Source organism: Odocoileus virginianus, chromosome 2, assembly GCF_023699985.2.
Source record: "Odocoileus virginianus isolate 20LAN1187 ecotype Illinois chromosome 2, Ovbor_1.2, whole genome shotgun sequence".
Taxonomy (NCBI): domain Eukaryota; kingdom Metazoa; phylum Chordata; class Mammalia; order Artiodactyla; family Cervidae; genus Odocoileus; species Odocoileus virginianus.
This window is the reverse complement of record NC_069675.1, coordinates 66,958,556-66,977,713: the sequence shown is the minus strand read 5'-3', so window position 1 is coordinate 66,977,713 and position 19,158 is coordinate 66,958,556. Positions and strand designations below refer to the sequence as shown.

General features: G+C 41.8%; 1 protein-coding gene and 1 non-coding gene across 3 annotated transcripts in view; one reads left to right on the top strand and one right to left on the bottom strand.

The window, feature by feature from the left end:
- ALK (ALK receptor tyrosine kinase) overlaps positions 1-19,158 on the bottom strand; it is a 724,846-nt gene that overhangs the window by 208,751 nt on the left and 496,937 nt on the right. The gene's annotated exons all lie outside the window — the stretch shown is intronic.
- On the top strand, positions 1,656-1,728 carry TRNAW-CCA (transfer RNA tryptophan (anticodon CCA)). Its single transcript has one exon. It is a non-coding gene; the product is annotated as a tRNA-Trp (tRNA).

Sequence of the window (19,158 nt, the reverse complement as noted above, 5' to 3'; positions counted from 1 at the left end):
TGAACCTTTCATATCTGTTCATTTTGGAGGTTCTGATGAACAGGTTTTCAATACAACGATGCCGTCTGCCTTCTAACCTACAATATGACTTTGGTAGAAACTCAGACGTTTCTGGCAGGCTGTCTCCCACCATCAGCTTAAAAGCACATGCATGAAAGAAGGCAGAACAGATGTTTGGAGCTCTGCAGTGGGTTGAGCATTTTTCATGCCGGGGTGACGGGTGCTTTCAGCATGGTGTGTCTCCTCACTCTGTGCCTGGTTCCTAAGGTATGGTCAGGTAGAAATGCCAGGCAGCAAGGTGCCACTGTGCAAACACAGCAAGCTCTGGCCAATTTGGAGGCAAGTCCTCCTTTACCTATTTATTTTGTTCTAACTGTTGGATTTTAGCTAGTTCTCCTCCTCCAGTCAAGCCACATGGGGAGAGACTGAGAGATGACAAAGGGAAGTTTATTTAACAAAAAGGATAAAAGAATACTAATAGAAGTTTAAATACTTTTAGTTAAAAGTAGACAGCTGAAAATAATGGAGACAAGAATGATAAAAAGGAGTATGGAATAATTAATACCTTTCTGAAATTTATAAGGCTCTGGCCCTTTAAGATTAGCACACATGAATAGATTCAGGCTTTTTTAAATCTTGCTACTCAGAATGATGCCTGGTTTGGTCCACTTTCTGCTCTTTTGTGGCTTTCATTTCTGAATTTGGCACCGTTTAGCATCTTGTTCAATGCCGTGTACCCAGAGGAGCTCAGAATCCATTAATAGATGATGTTGATGATGCCAATAATCAGAGCTGAGAGCTGTGATTGTATTATAAGCAAAGCATTTGAATAACTGCAGAGCCAACAAGGCACAGGGTGACATTTCTCCATCCCTATCACTGATGAGCATGACCTTGGGACAAGTTATCCCCTACTCTCCCCAGGGACGCAATTCAGGGAAAGCCAGGGCACCTTCTACAGAAAAGGTCAAGGGAATAAACACATTATTCCACCAAATTGGCCTGTGTCTTCCCAGGTTTCTCTGGGAACCCCGATGTCCTGCAGCCCCTCTCCCACACCTCTTCATTCTCCATTCCTTTGTCCAGAACCCCTTTGCACTGAGACTCCTTAGGATTTGAGGTGGAATGAAGAATCTAAGGCTTTGAGCTGAACTGTTCCCAGCCAATTCTCAAGACTGCCTTCAGTAAGCATGAGGTCTCTGCTAGGCTCAGGGACCTCAGTCTAACAGATGACTAACAACTCTGAAGCCAAGTCCACCCATGACTGATGGTTTCTCTATTCATTTGCAGAGTCTGCACGGAGCTGAGAGGACTGCCCAATTTACAGACCTTCTATATTATGAAATTAAAATAGAATTTTCAGGAAAGAATTGGCCTGAATATTGATGGGGAGGCAGAACTTCCTGCCCCCGCCATTCAAGACACACTTTGATCTTGTCTGTGTGTCCGCTGTCCCCATCAGCAGCACATCCGATCCTGTGTGTGGACTCCATGTCCACCTTTGCTCTGTGTTCAATCCTGGGCAGGAAGAACTGCCCCTTGAGTCTCCAGCCAACACTTCTAACTGCCTGGAATTCATAACTTCCTGATCTGAGGCAGTTCTTTATCCTCTTAGCAGACCATATGTTTTACCCAGACTCAACCATTAATGTCTTTCCCTGATGACTCAGATGGTAAAGAATCTGCCTCCAGTGCAGAAGACCCAGGTTCGATCCCTGGGTCAGGAAGATCCCCTGGAGAAGGAAATGGCAACCCACTCCAGTATTCTTGCCTGGGAAAGCCCATGGACAGAGAAGCCTGGGGGGCTACAGTCCATGGGGTTGCAAAAGAGTTGAACATGACTTAGCAACTAAACAACAACAAATCTAATCTTTATATGTACTAATGACCCTGAGTAAGGTCATTTCATTGCTCCCAGACTAGTTCTTCACATTAAAAAAAAAATAGGATGAGTAGATGAGATAATTTTTAGTTCCAGGAATTTCAGTCTGAGAAGACAAGCATTTGGGAGACAGGCAGACCTTTCTGAGATTGCTGCTCCAGCTGACTGCTTCAAAGTCACCAATTTTGAGCATGAGAATACTCATTTAGAAAACTGAATAAAAAAAAAGCAGGACTTGCTGATATCTTCTCTGGAATGGAATCACCCTGGGAGAAGGACATATACAAACATCCATATCAAGAAGCTGATTTATTCCTGTGGCTTCTACATCTCAACCCATATTCTCTAAAGGAAAAGAAAGCCAGGGACTCATTCAGTTGTCGCTTGCATTCTAGAGACAATGGAAAGTCCTGCTTTCTTTTGTGGAGATGCCATTCATGAGTGAACAGTGATGTAAGTGAAGAAGAGGCACAGACAGGTGGACCTGATAATATGCAACACAAGGAGGAAAGTCCATTTATTTTTGTGTCTTCTAAAATGCCACTTGTCCTTTCTCCGGCCTGTTCTCAATACATACTTCACTATTAGCCTCAAGTAAGGTAAGAGGATAGGTCACCGTTCAATTCACTTATCTGGCCAGAATAAGGGTGTTCTCTCAGATTGTCTTTGACTTTTCCTTTATCTGCTTTCTGCAGAGAGCTTGCCCACTCACGGGGTCAGTGCTGCTTTCAGGGGGATGGCTTTCAGATCTTCAGCTCCAGCTCTGGTTTGATGGCTGGTGTGGGTCACCAGCACTGCATTTCCTGCTGCTTTGAACCATTTCTTCCTGCTGTCCTCCACCACATGGCATTCCTTTCAATCAGCCAGTCCTTCCATTCATTACTCTACAGGTCTCCAGAGGGTAGGAAACAAGCCCAGGGCTTCCTTGATCTCCTTTAATCAGAGAAGATACCTTTGGACCTCCAGCCTTGTAATTACCACTATTGGCAGGGCCAATGACTCTCCATCAAGCCTCATTCTCTTCTTTGGTACTCTGGGGCTGCGGCCTAATATTTTTGCTGAGTTTCGCTTTTCTTTGCTAAGGTTCTTCTCTGGGTCCTTCAACCCTAGGGGAATCCCCACCTGCCTGCTCTGCTGGTGACCTCTTTGCTTGCTGAGCTCTAGAGTCTCATGCCCACTTCTCAACCCCATTGCCCACTTCTGGGTTCTCTGGTTGCTCATTCTCTGTTTGCCCTGTTGGCTGCTCATCTATTCTTAGCTTGAACACTGACTCCAGTCAAGTTCTTTCAGTCCCATCCTCTTTCCTGAGGCTTTATTTCAGGCACATATATCATTAAATGTATATTTAGTCTTCATAATTGTAGTTCAGAAACCTTCAGACAATCAGTGTGGGAAGAACTCCTTACTGTTGTCACAAGGAAACCTAGGGGTTGAATCAGATGATCTCTACGATCTCTTCCAGCCCTGAAATGCCATGATTTAATAGCACTGAGAGGTAAACTCATTCATTTGAGAGATGGAAACTGAGACCCAGAGAGATAAAGTCACTTGACCATCTGGGGACCGAGCTGAGATTAGAATTCAGGTCTTTTGAGTCCGAACTCTTGCCAAAACTTTCAAGCTCTGCCTTTGTTGTCTCTCTCTCTCTGCAAGTCAGTTCAGTTCAGTTGAGTTGTTCAGTTGTTCCTGACTCTTTGCAACACCATGGACTGCAGCATACCAGGCTTCGCTGACTATCACCAACTCCCAGAGCTTGCTCAAACTCATGTCCATTGAGTCGATGATACTATCCAACCTCTGTTGTCCCCTTCTCTTCCTGCCTTCAGTTTTGCCCAGCATCAGGGTCTTTTCCAATAAGTCAGTTCTTCACACCAGATGGCTAAAGTGTTAGAGCTTCAGCTTCAGCACCAGTCCTTCCAATGAATATTCAGAACTGATTTCCTTTAGGATTAACTGGTTTGACCTCCTTGCAGTCCAAGGGACTCTCAAGAGTTTTCTCCAACACCACAGTTCAAAAGCATCAATTGTTTTGTACTCAGCTTTCTTTATGGTCCAAGTCTCATATCTACACATGACTACTGGAAAAACCAAAGATTTTTTTTTTTTAGCATAAAGACTAAACAAACCTTTGTTGGCAAAGTAATGTCTCTGCTTTTTAAAATGTTGTTTAGATTTGTCATAGTTTTGCTTCCAAGGAACAAATGTCTTTTCCTTGTTCCTTTTCATGGCTGCAGTCACCATCTGCAGTGATTTTGAAGCCCAAGAAAATAAAGTTTGTCACTATTTTCATTGTTTCCCCAACTATTTGCCATGAAGAGATGAGACCAGATGCCATGATCTTCATTTTTTGAATGCTGAGTTTTAAGCCAGCTTTTCCACTCTCACCTTTCACTTTCATGAGAGATTCTTTAGTTCCTCTTCACTTGCTACCGTAAGGGTGGTGACATCCGCATATCTGAGGTTATTGATATTTCTCCTGGCAATCTTGATTCTAGCTATTGCTTCATCCAGCCTGGCATTTCGCATGATGTACTCTGCATATAAGCTAACTAAGCTGGTTGACAATTACAGCCTTGACATACTCCTTTCCCAATTTGGAACCAGTCTGTTGCTCCATGTCCAGTTCTAACGATTGCTTCTTGACCAGCTTATACAGATTTCTCAGGATGCAGCTAAGGTGGTCTGGTATTTTCATCTCTTTCAGAATTTTCCAGTTTGTTGTTATCCACACAGTCAAAGGCTTTGGTGTAGTCAAAAAAGCAGATGTTTTTCTGGAACTCTCTTGATTTTTCTATGATCCAATGGATGGTTGCAGTTTGATCTCTAGTTCCTCTGTCTTTTCGAAATCCAGCTTGAACATCTGGAAGTTCACGGTTCAGGTACTATTGAAGCCTGGCTTGGAGAATTTTGAGCATTAGCGTGTGAAATGAGTATAATTGTGTGGTAATTTGAACATTCTTTGGCATTGCCTTTCTTTGGGATTGGAATGAAAAGGGACCTTTTCTAGTCCTGTGGCCACTGCTAAGTTTTTCAAATTTGCTGGCATATTGAGTGCAGCACTTTCACAGCATTATCTTTTAGGATTTGAAACAGCTTAACTGGAATTCCATGACCCCCATTAGCTTTGTTCACAGTGATGCTTCCTAAGGCCCATTTGACTTCACATTCCAGGATATCTGGCTCAAGGTGAGTGATCACACCATTGTCGTTATTTGGGTCATTAAGATCTTTTTTTGCATAGGTCTTCTGTGTATTCTTGCCACCTCTTCTTAATATCTTCTGCTTCTGTTAGGTCCGTACCATTTCTGTCCTTTATTGTGCCCATCTTTGCATGAAACGTTCCTTTCAGTTCAGTTGCTCAGTCGTGTCCAACTCTTTGTGACCCCATGGACTGCAGTGGAACCAGAGATCAAATGTTCCCTTGGTATCTCTAATTTTCTTGAAGAGATCTCTAGTCTTTTCCATTCTATTGTTTTGCTCTATTTCTTTACATTGATCACTGAAGAAGGCTTTCTTATCTCCCCTTGCTATTCTTTGGAACTCTGCATTCAGATGGGTATATCTTTCCTTTTCTCCTTTGTCTTTAGCTTCTTCCTGCAAGTGGCCCTAGTACAATCCCCTCAGCCATCTGTTAGATTGTTGTTTACTTGGAAATAAGACGGAAAATAAAAGACCCTTGTTCCCAGGTCACCCCTTGCATTAGCAGCTTCAAGATGGCAGTGGGAATGTGCAATCCACTTATGAGAACAAAGTGTTTTTAAGGACCAAGCACATCGATTGTCTGTGTGCAAGTGGCACCACTAATTACAAACAAGTCCTGTCTATTTATTAAAGCAACCCCCTTTTGGACATTTCCCGCATGCAAACGATCCTTCCCCACAATTAGGGTAAATTAGTAAGGTTTTACTGAACTAATGAGACAGTGTTTGTGTGGCTTGTCTTTCTGTTTTCCAGGCTGTTTTGAGACAAGAGTCTATAATTGGGATTCTCAAACTGCCACATCCAAGGCAGGCTGCATGAGAAGGGAGGTTATCAAATCCCTCAGTCACGTCAAAGAATGCCACATAGAGGTGTGTCTCCAGGCCCAGGGACATGCCCACACCTGCATGTCCACACAGAATATGTGCACACTCACACATGCACACATATATACCTCACACACATGTACATAACACATAAAACAAAATCATATGTTTCTATTCACAGTTAAACTTCCTCTTCCCTCACTAACAAGTGACTATCCAGAATACTGTGGTGCTGACATGCTGGGTCTGAAATCTTGCCTGATTCATGAGGGATAATGTAATACAAATATAGCAAAATAACAGCAGGAACCTTTTACTGCAAACTTGACTTTTGTTAGCGACTATCTTCCAAAGGAAGTGTTATTATCTCCATTCAATTGACATAGACACTGATGCCCAGTGACCCAAAGCACATGGTTAGTACGCTGAGCTGACTTTCCAGCCGTTATCTTTCCATTCTGCCCCCAAAGCACATTCTTTAATCCTAGTCCTTGTGCTGAAGCTCTATTTGGTCACCTAACCTGGCTTTTGAGCTTTTCTCAAAAGCTCTTTTTACCCTTTTAGCCTAAGATGGAGTCTAAACTCATGTAATTGACCTCCCCCAGGCCACCCCTGACTCCTTGGATCCTTCAGATCACCCTCTCCATCTCTAAAAGAGACAGTAGGCAAGGAGTGACTGCAGGACGGTGTGTTACTGCTTCAGTCCGTTGGGTTTGGAATGAGCAGAATCCCCAGTCAGAATCACTGTGTTGAGACCCAAAGGCTGCAGGTCAGGAGAGGCAGGGTAGGAGGAGTACAGAATCCGCTCTTCACAATCTCTGCCAGGTGCCTGAATGCCCATAGGCCAATCCAATAAGAAGCTGGGTGCGTTGGGGAATGGGATTAGGGAATGGAACTCCAATTCACAGGACAGCCATCTTTTTAGCTATTTCTTCAAGTACTTGATCTGTGATGTGACATAAGACTAAGTCCTCTTTTAGCTTCTTGAATTATGGCACCCAAGGTCCAGGTTTCAGAGGTTTGGTTTTGAGTTTTCCAGAAGCAGTTTTCTAAGAGATTTGTGTGTGTTAACAGAAGATGGTTCAATAAAAATTATTAAGGGAAAAAAGAGATTTTTCAGAGGCTATCAAATGCTGGGGATAGTGTCAGGAAGCACAAAGAACTCACTTTAGTGGAGCCAAGAGGAAAAATATCAAGATTTCAGATCCAGGCTCAGGCTCCAGACACTGCTCCTTTTGGTCCTTCTGTCTCAATTCCCAGGAATTCCTCTGACTGCAGCAGTCAGAGGAATGAGGGTTCAAATTCTGATTTCACTCACCAACACCTACCTTACCTGTGCCAATTACTTTACCTATCTAAAAGTCAGTTTATCCATATGTAAAATGGCATTAGACTATAAACTTCATGTTGCACCTCCAATATTTGACTGAATACCTGTCTTGTAGTTTGCATAATAATTTGCATAGTGAAAGTGTTAGTTGCTCAGTCATATCTGACTCTTTGCGACCCCATGGACTATAACTTGCAGGCTCCTTCATCCATGGGATTCTCTAGGCAAGAATCCTGGAGTGGGTTGCCACTCCCTTCTCCAGGGGATCTTCCTGACTCAGGGGTCAAACCTGGATCTCCCACAGTGCAGGCAGATTCTTTACATTGGAGTCATCAGGGAAGGCCTTGCATAATAGTATGCATCAACAAATATTTGTTCATAAGGCAAGAATTACTCTTGTCTTATAGATGTTTGGTGCATTTAAAATATTCAATCAGGTCAATCAATGTTAGCATTCTTCCTTTGCTTTGTGAATCAACTTTTGAAATATTTCTCCTTCTTTTCCTCAAAATTTCTGAATCTGTTCAAGAGGCAAACTTATACTTACAAGTCCTATAGATGCTATGAAGAACAAATATTCACAGACTCATAGAATTTTATCCACAAGAACAAGAATTGAAAAGAGAGACACTCTGTTCTAATCCCTTAGTTCACCAGATAGAGACTGATAGGGAAAGACCTGATTTGCCCAAGACCAAATAGCTGGTGACAGAGTATTTTCATTCCAAGGAAAGGCTTTTTATTTTCTGATTAAATAGCCACTAGCCTACATCCTGTGATCACCAACTAGACAATTTCCTACTCAAACATAAAGCCCAGATAGGATACCAGTAAGAAATTCTTCTCCAATGCTGTCCTATCACTTGTGCTTTACATGCATAAGCAATGGAACTGCTGTGTTCTATTCTTGCAGCTGCTAAGTATAAGGGTCCCATTTATTGGAATCTAGCCAAATACCACGTTTAATATTGAGAGTGCCTTAACCTAGTAACTGGGCTTTTAATCTGTATGCTTAAGGACATGTTTATTTTATGTATTTATTTGCCACAAATACAGCTGTAAATCTATTTGTGAAAATCAACAGAAGAGACTTAAAAGCTTCACAATTGGGGGTACATGCTTCCTGGTTTTCTTCTCTTACCTTATACTCACAGCCACAATCATAACAAGTAAAGGTTGAAGAGTTAAAAAGTGTGAAGGTTGGTTAAAAATGAGGAGTGAACTTGCTTGGCTGGAGTGGAAAGTGTAAAGTATTAGTAAGATAAAAAGCAAAACACTTTACCTAGACTGCAAAGGAGTTTGAGTTTTGTTTGAGAGGCAGTGGGGGAGCTTCTGAAGGTTCAGCATCATCAAGAAAAGTGGTCCATAGGAAAAAAGTCTTGGGATTAGCATCAGTGAAGATATTTTGGGATAAAGGAATGGGGAAGAGTGGAGACTGATCCATTTTGGGAAACTAATGCAAGGGTAGCACTGGGGAGAGAAGGCTTGAACTAAGGTGGTGATAATTTGCCTAGAAGGATGGGGCTGCACTGGAAAAGTATCCAAGGCATCACATTATTTAAGAACAATGTTTAAGTTCAGACCTTCCCCAACTTCTGTAATAACAGGGACCAAAGATAGTCAGTAGACATAAGTGAAGATATATTAATAAAACACATTTTTACTGGTATTTTAAGGGTTTAGATGTTGCTTAGAATTGATCAGAAAAATAGTTGAGTGCCCAGAGGCAAGAATTTCCCCCTGATGGATCTGCTCCCAGGTTCATTACCGTATTTATTCAGTAGTTATTCTCATTTTAGGAACACATTCCTACCAAGGACTGATTTTTTTTCCTTCAAGTCACCCACTCCAAGCCTGTGAAACCAGAGCTTCCTAACATAGCTGGTTCAAAGGAGGGAAAAATCCTTTCCTGCTTAACATTCTGCAAAAGGCACAGGCAAATCTCTGAAGTCAATCATCATGAATGAAGCCATTTAAGAGTAAGGCCCGCGACTTCCCTGTGCGGATGAATAACCAGACAGAGTGAGTCGCCATCAGAGGAGACTGCAGGCGGCTCTCTTTCTGCTTTGTCACCCTTTATGACCCGCCTTACGGTCTCAGCGCCCTTCACAGGAATGTCTTGCTTTGCAAAAAGAAACAGATAATAACCACAGAGAGGAGAAATGCTAGTCCTGCAGCCTGTTATTTTAAAAAAGTCTGCAGAAATGGAATGCTGGCCAGACCTTAACTTTATACTGACACACCTGCCCCCTTAGCTTTGCAATTACATGCCCAGAATGGCAGCAGAAGCAATCTGGAGGCTGCGTGCCCGCCTCCATCATGGAACTTGCCAGGGAAAACCATAGTCAAGGGGGCTGCTGATGGCTCAGGACCCCTCTTGCCTCCACACTGTTAGTCTATGTTCAGCCCAGGATGGCTCTGGCAGGACAGTGCTGTTGGTTCCTTTCCTCCCGGTATCCAGAGGGGAAACTGGCTTCACGCCATTCTCCGAGTCAGTGGGTATCCTCTGCTGGTCCTGCAAGCTGCAGCCCTCAATCCAGAGGTCAACTGAGCAATGAGAGGAAAAGCTGTCCAGATTGAGTGCAAGCAGGGGGCCATGTTTTGTGAGTCTGCCTTTGGCTCCAAATGACTGTGCTCGAATGTGCTGATTAACTTGTGCTAAGTGTTGACTTGATGAGTGATGGGGTAGAAAAGTCAGTCTTGCGTGCTCATTGTAGCTCTGCCACTGAGTTCCCACCACAATGTATATTCGTTCATGCAACGTTTGTTGAGCACCTGTCATATGTGTGGAGGCGGCTGGTAGCTGAGAATATTAAGATACCCTAAGGTGCAATCTGGGAAAGGAGGCATGGGGAAGGCCAACTGATGTCTCTGGGCTTGTTTTCTTTAAAAGCAAAGGTGTTGGACATTACTTCTAAGGCCCCTTTCTCCTCTTAGAGTCTATTTGTGGGAGACTGGGCTCTCTGACCCTATCAGAGACGAGCAACGGGTTAGAGATGTGGGTCCTGATTCTAAGTTTACAGTTTCATGCTCAGCTTGGCTGTTGCCTATGTCTCAGAAAGCCAGAATATCTGAGTCAAGCAGGAGAACCCTAAGTGCTGGACCTTGGTCAGGTATCTTGAGCAACCTCTGCCCAGATCACAGTCACAGGGTAAAAAAGAGCCCTTATATTTGAACTTCCCTGCAAAGCCCCATTCTGTAAATCATAAACTCTATGGAATACCCCACTGTCAAGTCTTCAGGAAGAGCCTCTGTTTAGAAAGTCTAGAAAAGCAACTCATTTTATAGTCAACTTTTTTTTTTCTTAACATCTAAGAATAATTAGGATCAACTGTTACGTGAACTCTCCATTCTGGAACTTTCCTAGACAAGTACATTGAAGCTCCTTGGGCTTTGTCTACAAGGAGAGGCCAAGGAAGGAGAGTCTGCGACTGAAACTGGGTGGTCTCTTAAGAGCCTGGAGGTAAGGTAGGTGTGACTCAGTCCCTCTAGAGCAGGATCAGAGGCAACAGACTGACTTTAATGATAGTCAGGTCTTCTTCAGAGGAAGCTAATGGTACCCAGCAAAACTGGGTGAGATCAGATCACTAAAAAGACAGGGACAGACTTTACTCAGGGACAGACAGGAATGACTTCAGGCCCCAAATTGGTGGGATCTACTCACTCAGAAAAACCTCACCCTTTTTCCTATAGGAGGCTTCTTTGGTCCCAGGCCTCTTACAGCCTGGAGCAGCATCTCAACCTGAGCAGAGATGAGTGTCTCTCAAGGTGCCAGTCAAATGTGATGCTCACCTCTCTGTCTTCCAGCTGCCCTAACCAAAGAAATGTTTGATGAATGTAACAGATTGATCAAGACATTTTTAGTTAGTTTTTTGTTCTTTCTGAGACTTGTTGGATATCCTTTATACCAAGCTTATCAAATGGAAATAAGAAATGCCAGTGACATCTCCTGCCAGTTGCTGTTTCTCCGTGAGAGTCCCCATCTAAGGATGGACGCATTCAGCATGGCCTGTGGTTATGGCTCCTCAAGGGTCCAGAGTCTCATTCCTCCTATAGATACTGGAAGTCTTTCACCTTAATAGCTTTTTAAGAAACTGCTTCAGAAGTGGTGCCTGGGTCTGTGACAACCCCAAGCCTCAATCAGAACAGTATTTTGTGCTTTATTATTTTTCTTCCTTCATCAAATTTCTATTTAGTCTAAGGGATCTTATCTATAAATGTGACCAACAATGCCAGGGTAGATGGGCATGGGTGAGGGACTGCTCTGCACATTTTTAGAAAGAGAAATGGAAAGCACATTAGTGTGAAAAGAAGAGTTTTTGTTTGTTGGTGCTATGTTTTGTTGTTGTTGGGTTTTTGGTTTTTTTTTTGTAGTTTTGTTTCTGTTTTGTTTTTTTCGTCTTAGCACAGGGATAGAAATCTGACAGTCAATCAAAGACTATCTTTCTGTTCTCCAGCATTCATGAAACTGTGTTCTTTCACATGTTATTTCACTTAATTCTAGAAGGAGGAGGAGAAGGAGGAAATGGAGGAGAAAGCAGAGCAAGTGAGGGAGGAGTAGGAGGAGGGGGGAGAAAGAAACTAAAACTGATTAAGAATTGTGACTTGACATATGAACCCTTCAGCTAGAGATGAAACTAGGATTTGTATCAGGAGTGACACCCTGAAGTCCTTGCTCCACCACCTTGCATTGACCTAAGCAACAACCTGCATCCTTCTGTGACTAACTACGTGGAATCAATTAGCATCAGTTGGGAAGATGGTCAAAGTGAATGCCTGGATTATGCTGTGTCTCAATCTGTCTTCCTCAAGTTCCCTCAGGTTGAATCTGTAAGCAAGTCGGCATCCTGATATTGGTAACAGAATAAGCTTTTAGAAGTACTTCTTCAATTCTCTCTGCTTCTTCTTCGTGATCAAGCTGGTGTTTACAGGCAAATACTCTAAGCAATAAAACTGCCATAAACTGCAGCAGACCAAGCTAATAGAAAATGTACAATGAAGATGAAAAAGTCACAGACAAAAATAATGATACCCCATTTCTCCAATTCAGTAGAGAACAATTAAGAAGGGGTGAGTGGTTCCTCTGGACATTGGGGAGGCTCAGTAGGAGCTTTTGGCTGAATTTATCTCACGTTGGGATTTACACATTCTCACATGTTGTACTAAGAATGACAGAGAATGAAGGGAACAAAAAGAAAGTGGAAACATTCTCTCTGTAAAATATTAAAACATTGCAGATGAGCCTAGTGTCCTCTTTGACCAGCAGACTCCCTTCTTCACACTCCCACTCTCATCCCTAGAGGTCATTGCTATATCAAGCTCAGATATTTCACTTTAGGTCTTTTTTTTTTTCATGTGTCTTACAAACATACACACAAATATGTATCTATAGAAATTCCACAAGAAGAATAAATTCATATGTTACTTGGGTAGTGAAAATTTAATTCAAAAAAAGAAAGAGGAGGAGAGAAATAAAAAATGGAACTTAGGAAAAATAAAGCTTACTTTAGGAATGAAGATACTGATTCAACTTTTAAGGTACTCAATAGATCATTGCATTTGTCAGAAATAGACTCAGGTACAATCATACAGTGAATGACATACCTGATCTGACTTTCTGAATAATACAGCATTAAAGATCACCCATCTAAAAGGTTTCAAGCTGACTAATAATACAAAAATCAAATAACACAAAAAATAATACTACTATGGTCTGTCACAGAAATAAACTCAAAGGAAGACTTTTTGCAAATTCCAGGCAGCTTTGTACTATGCTTCCTGAACATGACTATATAATATCCATTGATATAATAAATTTAGGATTAAAGCTGTTTTTATATATTATGATTGCCATTAAGCAAAGGAACTAATTAGCAAAGTTAGAAAGGTTGCTGTGAAGATGCTCTCATCACCCTGAAAGCAAAATGTGAAGGGAGTGAGGATAGCTATGTGCTGATAGACACTCTTGGGCTTTTTAGGCCTAAGCATTTACTTATTTATCCATTCATTTGTAGTTTTTTTAATTCATTCAGCCAGCACTTGTATTCCAAGCACTGTGCAGACACTAGAGCACAATGGCAGCATGGGAAAGTAGGAAGACAGACTTTAGAGAGAGAGAGACACGGTTTGGGTTCTTGGCTCTGACACTTACTAATGGCGAGATTTCAGGCAAGTCATTTACAGTCTTTAGCTTCAGTTTCCTCACCTGTGGAGGGATGATAATCAACTCACTGTTGAGGGGATTAGAAATAATATTCACAGAGCACCAAGCATAGTTCCTGACACAGAGTAAACGCAGGCAGCATTATTATTTGGATACAGCCCCTATTCCAAAGGAGCTCACCATCTGGTATGAGAGAAAGATAAGAATTACAGAGGGGTTTCCACTTTTGGAATGGTGATATGAGGAGTTCTGAAGACCTGTTCCTCAGTGAAAGAAGCATAACTTGTGAAAATTGTTTTTAAAAACCTAATTATGTAAAGCCTCTGAAAATTATCTTAAGGGCATTCAGCACATTAAAAAAAAAACAAAACCCTTTATTCAAGAAAATTGACTAAAACTTGGTAAGGACAGTGAGAATCTGTGACATCTGACCCCTCCATCCCTCTTGCTGCTCAGCATGACGGATATTCTACTCCAGGCATGTTCAGCCAAGAACACAGATCTTCCTCCGCCCCAGCTCCCGATCCTGGGTTCTGGAACCTCTCAGGAGGGGCAGTGCTGGTACACTGGTCAGCATTCCAGATGAAGTGCAGTTGTTGCAAAGGGATGGCTTTCCTCTATAACTAGGGAGCGGGTAAGAGTAAGAGTTCTTGGAAACATAATCACTTCCACAAAAGGCAAATGTGGAGATGCCAGAGACTAGGGAATTATTGTAAAGAATAAGCCATAAAGGACAACACTAAGTTAGCTGAAAGTGAAGGAAAATGGATTTAGGTCATGTGGTCAAATGATATCTCATGTAAGGCACAAAGGGACCTAGGAGTTTGGAAAATCAAACCAAATGATAAATATGAGATGATAACATGCGTCCCCCAAGAATCATTACTGTGTATTTAAGGCTATGTATACAAGACAGAAAACAATGTGAAAAGCAGAACATTTGGGCTAATGGATTAACCAGGAGATGGGAATCAAATCTGATTCCTGTAAGCAGCTGACTCTGAATTTTAGCAGAAACTAAATAATGGATAAAACTACCAAAGTGATTTGTTCATTCACAATGATCTATTCTAGGCCCATGAGAAGTGACAAACCAATGTGGCCCAACCTTTCTTCTTGCTCAGGATTCCATGCCAGCTCTCTACTGGTCCCTTGACTCAGCTGACTGACAGGTGTGTGTACCACACCAACTGCAAGTGAGAACAGATAGGGACTTTGGGGGTATCCAGGGGTAGGTCTTTGCCTCTAGTGATGGCTGCTGGTAGATTTGGGGCTCTCTGAGGCTGCTGCAGTCATTCTTGCTGAAGACTGACTGCTGAAGTGACCTACGATTTATAAATGAGCACCCCTGGAGTTTCCACCAAGCAAACAGGGATTGAGGGCCTACTAGGGACTGGCTGTTTTGGGGAAGCAGATATAAGTTAGATGTGTGTTCTGTCTTTAGGAGCTCCCAGGTCAATATGAGAGTGAGTGTACTGCTCCACTTTGTCTCATTCTGTTCTCGTTCCCATTCACTGAGGAGGAGGTGATATTTTAGGTGGCCCTTGAAGGACGGAACTTGAGGGTGGACCTTCTAGCATGAAAAGAACTCTAGGTAGACCCCCTCAGTCCCTATAGCCTAGGTTACAGGTAGGTAGGCCTCTCTCTGACACACTTATTTCCTGGGCTTGTCAGGAGACAAATAACTTTAAGTTGTAATGATAATTAGGTCATTTATTTGATGATTAAACATGGCCAGTCTCCATTTTCTTTCTACTCGTGCCATGGCATTAATTATGGTACCAATGACTGTGTTATTATGATTCCACTTTTTCCCCTCGAGAATTTGGCTCTGAGCAATGGATCATCCAATGGTAAATTATATTTAGTCATTTTTTTTTTTTTTTTTACTGATATGATCCATTGAATAGTGACTGATTTCTAAGTGAGTCATCCAGACATGCCCTTGGGCCTCTGTGTCATTTCTCAATGAAGTGGAGGTGAGTAAGCACTAGACAGTGGGTTCAGAAACCTCAGCTCCAACCCCAGCTCTCCCACTTACTAGCCAGGAGTCACTGATGTTTCCCTTGTCTCTATCAGGAGGGAGTCTGTGTTCAGTAAGAGCCTATCCAGCTGTATCATATATGATTTCATATGATCAACAAAAATGTCCTCGTTGTCAGACTTGGGGAGAAAATCTGTCTCCAAGTGACTAGGCAATGTTAAACAACTATAAAGTCTGTTCCGGCAATACCAGATGCACTGTAGATACTTCAGGATGCCCCTTATAAATACTCTTTGATTGACAAAGTGATGATTTCTCAGACTCACTGGTCTACAGCAGCTCTTCTTAAAGTTTAATGTGCATGTAAGTCACAGGTGAATTTTGTTTAAATGTAGATTCTGATTCAGTAGATGTAGGGTGGGGCTGAAGATTCTGTTTTTCTAACAAGGTCCCATGCTGATATGGACCACACTTTGAGTGATATGCCACTTTGAGTGGCAAGATTTTAGAGGGTTTTGATGAGAGGACATGAGACCAGTGTTAGAAGGCTTGATACTTAAGAATACCAAATTTCAGCTAACTTGTTTTCTCTCCAGGTGCTTTCCCCAAGGCCTTGCTCAAAGCAGGTGCTTAGCAAGTGCTTGCTCACTGACTGCTGGATTTTACTCTTTTGTTAAAGTTTAAAAGAAAGTGTATCTCTTTGCTCTTCATTATCTAGGGCAATTAAACCCAAATGGCTTCTCCTACTTGGTATTAAGGCTTTCCTGGTGGCTCAGTGGTAATGAATCTGCCTGCCAGTGCAGGAGATGCAGGTTCAATCCCTGGGTTGGGAAGATCCCCTGGAGAAGGAAATGGCAACCCACTCTAGTATTCTTGCTTGGGAAATCCCATGGACAGAGGAGCCTGGTGGGCTACAGTCCATGGGGTCACAAAAGATTCCAACACGACTCATCTACTCAACAACACAAACAACAGTCTGGTATATTGACACCGCATCCTGCTAGCAATTTCTATTAAGAATTTCTGGATCTCTTAGGCGAAGTTTAAAGGAACATTTACAAGATGTTTTAAAATTCAGAGCTTCTTTGACTCCAACCATTTGGAACCATTCAATGGGCATTTGTAAAGGAAAAGTGTGAAGAGTAGAAGGCACACAGATACACAGTTTTGCCAGCAATTTTATAAAGAATGTTTTCCATATCATATTACCACGTATGCCTGTACAAGAATCCCTAATGCGTTATCCTTGGTTATATTTCCAAAGAGAGTGCATACAATTTTTAATTGAATATTTTCAAAAACTCCTATATCAATCATATAAAATAGCTCTCTATATGATACACTCCAAGTAGGTATATTGTCCTTTAAAAAAGAGGATGGTAGGCATAACAGACAAATGAAAATAGGACTGGGGCTACAATGGGATGTGGTGGATGCTTATTCCTTTTCTGAAAGTTGACAAAGCAGGATCAGTAAGGCTTACTCTCATCCCAACTTTGTCTCCAAGGAATATCAAATTCATACTGGTTGCTCTCTGATGAATGATTTGCATGGCTAAAAGGGAAACATGTTCATCAATTTAAGGCCTGGACTGCCATGATGTGTTTTTTCCTGAATACAGTGTGCATTACTTGGAAGCAACACTAGTTGCATCATAAATATTTCAGCTGTCAACGTTTGGGACTTGTTTCTTTGACCTGGTTCTAAATCAGTCAATGAGTAATAACAATAGTTTGGTCTTTAGAGTTTGAAGAGGGCTGACAATCCACATGATTAAAATTCATAAGATAGGCATTTATCAAAATAACACTTCACCCACAAAGAAAAGGCGTTGATCAGTCCCCAACACATATAATATCCATTTACAATGAAGACTTGCCTTCCAATTCTAACGGACATTACTGGGCTCATGGTTGAGAGATGAGGCAATTGTATTTTTCCCATTAGGTCAATAGGAAATCCATTTGCAAGGGAACAGTCAATTTTGGATCACAGATCATTAGAACTCAAAGGAATAATAGAAATCTTCTGGCCAGAACCTGTCATTTAGTAGATAAGAAAACTAAGGCTAGAAAACTGATCTGATTTGCCCAAGGTTGCACAACTATTTCAAGCATCTAGTATAGTTCAAGAAAGCACCTGCCTTGTTTTAAGCAATGCCCTTGGACACTCCCAATTTAGTGGGCCATTTTTATTTCTACCAATAGACTGCTGTGGCTTTGACCCAAAACACAATGGATATGAACTGAATAGTTAAAGGAAACAACTAAGTGTCTCTACCACTTGCCATTCATTCATTACATAAAAAAATCTACTGAACCTACTATGTGCCTGGCATTCAAATGATGAAATCCTGAATAGTCATTGAATTCTCTCATCTGGAATGCCAAAGTTCATTTCTCAACATGAAGACTTGTAAGAGAGTTCAGCACCACCAAAACCACCCTGCTTAATCTACTTCAAGAGTAATCCCTTTATGCATCTGTCAGAGGTGGCCCTGCCAGGTGCTAGAAACAAGAACACAACTGAGAACAATATAACATCTCAAAGTTTCTGAATCTCCCAGTGCAATGTCAGGTGCTTTCATATCCATGATCTTATCTGGTTCTGGCATTACACAGTGAAGTATTGCCCTCTCCCTCTTTATATATATATAAAGGTAAGAATGCAGAAGTTTGCACAAGTTTTATGAACTCAATCCAGGGTCACAGAGGTAATAAAATCTGGAACTAAGACTTGAATACAGGTAAAGTTGCAGCTATGAAATTAAAAGACGCTTGCTCCTTGAAAGGAAAGCTATGACAAACCTAGATAGTGAATTAAAAAGCCAGAGACACCACTTTGCCAAAAAAAGGTCCATAAAGCTAAAGTTATGGTTTTTTCAGGAGTCATGTGTGGATGTGCAAATTGGTCCAAAAAGAAGGTTGAGCACTGAAGAATTGATGCTTTTGAATTGTGAGGCTATAGAAGAGTCTTAAGAGTCTCTTGGACTGCAAGGAGATCAAATCAGTCAATCTTAAAGGAAATCAACTATGAATATTCATTGGAAGGACTATTGCTGAAGCTGAAGCTTCAATACTTTGGCCGCCTGATGCAAAGAGATAACTCATTGGAAAAGACCCTGATGCTCAGAAAGACTGAAGGCAAAAGGAGAAGGGGGTGGCAGAGACTGAGATGATTAACAGCATCACTGATTCAATGGACATGAATTTGAGAAAACTCTAGGATATAGTGGAGGACAGAAGAGCCTGGCATGCTATCATCCATGGGGCTGCAAAGAGTCAGACATGACTTAGCTACTGAACAACAACCACAAAGATGATTCCAAAGGCAATACAGGTTTCACCCTTTTTACAATTTTATTGAGAAACCGTGTCAAGAGCAGTTGCTTGGACAGATTTTGCCAACATTAATCCTTAAAGTAGTGCTGCAGACTGAATGTTTGTATCTACCCTCCACCTTAACTTAATATTTTAAAGACTGAATTCTCAATGTGATACTATTTGGAGGCAGGGCCTTTGGGAAGTAAGTGATTATGTCATGAGGGTGGAGCCTTTATGATGGAATTGGTGGTGTTATAAGAGTGATTCCCTGGTGGCTCAGACAGTAAAGAATCTTCCTGCAATGCAGGAGACCCAGGTTCAATCCCTGGGTCAGGAAGATCCCCTGGAGAAGGGAATGGCAACCCAATCCAGTATTCTTGCTTGGAAAATCCCATGGACAGAGGAACCTGATGGGCTACTCTCCATGGGGTTGCAAAGAGTCAGACATGAC